This window comes from Pygocentrus nattereri, chromosome 25 (genome assembly GCF_015220715.1).
Source record: "Pygocentrus nattereri isolate fPygNat1 chromosome 25, fPygNat1.pri, whole genome shotgun sequence".
In the NCBI taxonomy this organism is placed as follows: domain Eukaryota; kingdom Metazoa; phylum Chordata; class Actinopteri; order Characiformes; family Serrasalmidae; genus Pygocentrus; species Pygocentrus nattereri.
The window spans coordinates 6,281,298-6,287,297 of NC_051235.1; positions in this window are offsets into that span (position 1 = coordinate 6,281,298).

Below are 6,000 nucleotides of genomic sequence, written 5' to 3' on the forward strand. Positions count from 1 at the left end.
TTCAAGTGAAACGTGCATTAGGGACTCAGCAGCACCGCCGTGTCCCGTTCCAGCATCTTTTCTTCTTTCTTTCTGTCTTTCTGTTTCTTTTCCATTTACTGTGCCATCCTGAGGGGCTGGGGAGTCGGGTATGATCAGTGATCAGTGACGGAGCGTTTATCAGAAAATAAACCAGTAAACAAACGGCTCGCCGGCTTCTTCTCAGTCCTCTGATTCTCAGTCCTCTGATTCTCTGATTCTCTGTCCTCTGATTCTCTGATTCTCTGATTCTCTGTCCTCTGATTCTCTGATTCTCTGTCCTCTGATTCTCTGATTCTCTGATTCTCTGTCCTCTGATTCTCTGATTCTCTGTCCTCTGATTCTCTGTCCTCTGATTCTCTGATTCTCTGTCCTCTGATTCTCTGTCCTCTGATTCTCTGATTCTCTGTCCTCTGATTCTCTGTCCTCTGATTCTCTGTCCTCTGATTCTCTGATTCTCTGTCCTCTGATTCTCTGTCCTCTGATTCTCTGATTTTCTGTCCTCTGATTCTCTGTCCTCTGATTCTCTGTCCTCTGATTCTCTGATTCTCTGTCCTCTGATTCTCTGTCCTCTGATTCTCTGATTCTCTGTCCTCTGATTCTCTGTCCTCTGATTCTCTGTCCTCTGATTCTCTGATTCTCAGTCCTCTGATTCTCAGTCCTCTGATTCTCTGTCCTCTGATTCTCTGTCCACTGATTCTCAGTCCTCTGATTCTCAGATTCCCTGTCTTCAGATTCCCTGTCTTCAGATTCCCTGTCTTCAGATTCTCTGTCTTCTGATTTTCTGATTCTCTGATTCTCAGTCCTCTTGATTCTCTGATTCTCAGTCCTCTGATTCTCTGATTCTCAGTCCTCTTGATTCTCTGATTCTCAGTCCTCTTGATTCTCTGATTTCTGGACCTGGGCTCTGTTCATGCCGGGCAGTTTCTGCTCAGGTGAGCAGGTTTTATATTTTATAACCTTTTATTTGTTTTCTTTGGTTTTAGCTCTGATTGTGAGGCAGAAGAGAAAGTAAAGAGTTTCATATCCGCACTTTTATTTCTTCTCAGTTTCCAAGAAAATCAGAATCACTCGTTCACAATTTTCATACAACTGACCTCTCTCTCTCTCTCTCTCTCTCTCTCTCTTTCTCTCTCTCTCTCTCTCTCTCTCTCTCTCTCTCTCTCTCTCTCTCTCTCTCTCTCTCTCTCTCTCTCTCGCGCTCTCTCTCGCGCTCTCTCTCGCTCGCTCTCTCTCTCTTTCGCTCGCGCTCTCTCTTTTTCTCTCGCGCTCTCTCTCTCTCGCGCTCTCTCTCTCTTTCTCTCGCGCTCGCTCTCTCTCTCTCACTCTCTGTCTCTCTTTCTCTCGCGCTCTGTCTGTCTCTCTCGCGCTCTCTCTCTCTCTCACACTCTCTCTCTCGCGCTCTCTCTCTCTCTCACTCTCTCTCTCTCTCTCGTGCTCACTCTCACTCTCTCTCTCACACTCTCTCGCGCTCTCTCTCTCTCACACTCTCTCTCTCACACTCTCTCTCTCTCTCTCTCTCTCTGTCTCTCTCTCTGTCTCTCTCTCTCTCTCTCTCTCTCTCTCTTTCTCTCTGTCTCTGTCTGTCTCTTTCGCTGTCTCTCTTTGTCTTGCTCTGTCTTTCTTGCACTCTCGCTGTCTCTGTGTGTGTCTCTCTCTGTCTCTGTGTCTCTCTCTCTCTTTCTCTGTGTGTGTGTGTGTGTCTCTCTCTCTCTCTCTCTCTCTCTCTCTTTCTCTCTGTCTCTCTTTATGTGTGTCTCTCTGGCTCGCCTGGATGCTGAGCAGCAGTCATTAATAATTAACTAATAACTAATAATTAACTAATAAGCAGCCCTACCATTCAGAACAGAAATATGGAGCTAGGACATCCACCACATTTTAAAGTGTGGTTTCATCTGAAGTTGTGCATTGAACAGAAACTCACTGCAGTGGTGGTGATGGGAACCAGACATCGCCATGACTGCGACACAAATATAGGCTTTTTATTTACTATCCAGAACCACCAGGAAACCTACACGAGTCTTCAGAGTGTTTATGGAACGTTGATGATGGTAAAATCTGATAATCATGTTTTGGGGACTATTTTGCTTCATAACAGCCTGCATGTACCCCTCCACCATGTGTAGATATAGCCATAGTGTTAAATCCACCTCCTCGTTTCTACACTCATTGTCCGTTTTATCAGCTCCACTTACTGTATAGCTGCACTCTGTAGTTCTACAGTTACAGACTGTAGTCCATCTGTTTCTCTGATACTCTGTTACCCTGTTCTTCAGTGGTCAGGACCCCCATGGACCCTCACAGAGCAGGTACTATTTGGGTGGTGGGTCATTCTCAGCATCGCAGTAACACTGACGTGGTGGTGGTGTGTTAGTGTGTGTTGTGCTGGTCTGAGTGGATCAGACACAGCAGTGCTGCTAGTTTTTAAACACATCGGTGTCACTGCTGGACTGAGAACCGAAGACATCCAGGCAACAGCGTCCAGTGATGACCGATGGAGGACTAGAGGATGACCAACACAAACTGATGAGCTCCTGTCTCTGACTTCACATCCACAAGGTGGGAGGTAGGAGTGTCTAATAGAGTGGGCAGTGAGTGGACGCTGCTGTCTGATCCACTCGCACCAGCACCCAAATACTACCTGCTTTGTGGGGGTCCTGACCACTGAAGAACAGGGTACCAGAGTATGCAGAGAAACAGATGGACTATAGTCTGTAACTAGAACTACACAGTGCTCCTATATGGTCAGCAGAGCTGGTAAAATGGACAGTGAGTGTAGAATTGAGGAGGTGGGTTTATACAGTAAATATTTATAAATGCAGGGTTTATTGTAGTTTGTATTAAGAAGCTGTATGAAGCTGCTTTGTAATGTATATGCATTAACTCATTATCTCTGATGGAGGGAAGCAATAATCTAGTACTGAACTAATGAGGCCCTGCAGTAATTCAATAGAGCTGTAATGCAGGGAGCCACCAGCAGGCGGAGCTGTTTCCTCGTGCTGCGCTCTCGGTCCAAAGTCCTCAGTAATGTGAGCAGTTTGTTCTTGATTGAGTAATTTTTTGGGGGGCAAACAGCGCCTGTTTGGTTTGCAGCTGGTTTGCTTTAGACGTTTTCATGCTTCATTAACATCTTTTTACTTGCTGGTGAAAGACTCCCACGTGCACTAGTGCAAAACTCTTCACTCTAATCACTTTTTCTCCACACACACACAACAGCTGAACAAGTTTGTGTAGCTCTGCACTGGGCCTGGAGGTGGATAACACTCAGGTGCACCCTTAAAAGAGGTTCTCCAAGGGTTCTTTAGTAAAGACAGTGGTTCCATTTAGAACCATTTCCTGCCTAAGTGGTTCTTTGCATGGTGAAATGGTTCTTCAGGCTGATGGAGAACGTGTGTTGAAAATGGTTCTAAATGGCATTGAAGAGGTTGAGAACATACAAGCTTGACATCGTAACAATAGCAGAACCCCTTTTGGTGCTATATAGAACCATATACAAGATGTTCTCTATCAATGTGAAGAACCGTTAAGGCGTGCAAATTGTTCCAAGTACAACTCATGGTTCTCAACCCAGTCATTCCTGTTATTAAAGGACCCTTGAAGAATTGTCTTTTTTAAGAGTGTCCACTCAAAAGATTCCTAATTAACAGACCCTTATTAGTCCCACAACTGGGAAATTTCAATCTAACCCATCCATGCAGGGAAACACCACATACACACTAGTGAGCACACTTGCCCAGAGAGGTGGGCAGCCCTATCCGCAGTGCCCAGGGAGCAGTTGGGGGTTAGCAGGACACCTCAGTCATGTACTGTCAACACAGGGGATCAAACCGGCGACCTTCCGGTCACAAGGCTGGGTCCCTACCCTCCAGCCCACGGCTGCCTACATAGCATATAATAGCATACAACTGTAGTTAGAATAGAACCTTCAAAGTACGTGGAGGTTCTTCACACATCTCATTTACAAGAACTGTTCTAGGAAGCAGTTGAAAAGTTTCTTCTGAGTATAGAAGGTCAGAGAAGCAGTATAAAGGGAGTGAAGAGGAATTGTAGAGGAGCAAAGATGAGTATAGGATTAGGAAAGGGAATGAACAGGAGTAGAGGAAGAGATAGGAGTGAGGAAGAGGAAAGGGAGTGATGAGGAGTAGAGGTAGTAAAGAGAGTTAAGATCAGTACAGAAAGAGTAGAGCAAATCAGGAGGAGTGAAAGTAAAGGTGAGTATAGGAGAAGTGAAGAGGAGAAAAAGCAGTTAAGATGATTATAGGAGGAGGAAAGGGAGCTAATGAATAGAGGAGGAGTAGAGTGGGTAAGGATGAGAACAGGGAGTTGAGTAGAGGGGTGAGGAGGAGAAAAGGGAGTGAAGATGAGTAGAGGGGGAGTAGAAGGAGTGAGGAGGAGGATAAGGGGAGTAGAGAAAGAAGTAGGAAAGTGAGGAAGAGGAAAGGGAGCGATGAGGAGTACAGGGAGTGAGGAATAGTACAAAGAATATGCAGGAATATAGAGAGAGTGAGGAGGAGTGAACAAGACAGTAGGTAGAGGAACAATAAACAGAGTGAGGGGGAGGGGAGTTAATGAGGAGGAGAAGAGAGGGTGAGCAGATGGAGGAAGCGAGGAGAAAAAGGAGAGATAAGGGTGAGCAGAGGGAGGATGAGTGTAAGGAGTGAGAAGAAGACCGAATGGGAAAGAAGAGAAACAGGAGCAGAGAAGGAGGACAGTGAGGGAGTGAAGAGGAGGAGACAGAGAGTCAAGAGGAGGAGAGTGAGGGAGTGAAGAGGAGGAGACAGAGTCAAGAGCCGGAGAGTGAGGGAGTGAAGAGGAGAGCGAGGGAGTGAAGAGGAGGAGAGTGAGGGAGTGAAGAGGAGACAGAGAGTCAAGAGGCGGAGAGTGAGGGAGTGAAGGAGAGTGAGGGAGTGAAGAAGAGGAGAGTGAGGGAGTGAAGAGGAGACAGAGAGTCAAGAGGCGGAGAGTGAGGGAGTGAAGAGGAGAGCGAGAGAGTGAAGGAGAGTGAGGGAGTGAAGAGGAGAAGAGTGAGGGAGTGAAGAGAAGAGAGAGAGTGAAGAGGAGGAGAGCGAGAGAGTGAAGAGGAGAGCGAGAGAGTGAAGGAGAGTGAGGGAGTGAAGAGGAGGAGGGTGAGGGAGTGAAGAGGAGAGTGAGTAAGTGAAGAGGAGTGCGAGAGAGTGAAGAGGAGGAGAGCGAGAGAGTGAAGAGGAGGAGAGTGAGGGAGTGAAGAGGAGAAGGGTGAGGGAGTGAAGAGGAGGAGAGTGAGGGAATGAAGAGGAGGAGAGCGAGAGAGTGAAGGAGAGTGAGGGAGTGAAGAGGAGAGTGGGGGAGTGAAGAGGAGGAGAGTGAGGGAGTGAAGAGGAGGAGAGTGAGGGAATGAAGAGGAGGAGAGCGAGAGAGTGAGGGAGTGAAGAGTGGGGGAGTGAAGAGGAGAAGAGTGAGGGAGTGAAGAGAAGAGTGGGGGAGTGAAGAGGAGAAGAGTGGGGGAGTGAAGAGGAGAAGAGTGAGGGAGTGAAGAGGAGGAGAGTGAGGGAGTGAAGAGGAGGAGAGTGAGGGAATGAAGAGGAGAAGAGTGAGGGAGTGAAGAGGAGGAGAGCGAGAGAGTGAAGGAGAGTGAGGGAGTGAAGAGGAGAAGAATGAGGGAGTGAAGAGGAGGAGAGTGAGGGAGTGAAGAGGAGAAGAGTGAGGGAGTGAAGAGGAGGAGAGTGAGGGAATGAAGAGGAGGAGAGTGAGGGAGTGAAGAGGAGGAGAGCGAGAGAGTGAAGGAGAGTGAGGGAGTGAAGAGGAGGAGAGTGAGGGAGTGAAGAGGAGGAGAGTGAGGGAGTGAAGAGGAGAAGAGTGAGGGAGTGAAGAGGAGGAGAGTGAGGGAGTGAAGAGGAGGAGAGCGAGGGAGTGAAGAGGAGGAGAGCTGATGATGATGATGAAGATGATAATCAGCTCTTGTACTTTTTTTTTTTTTTTTCTTCTCTTTGGTTCCCACGCGCT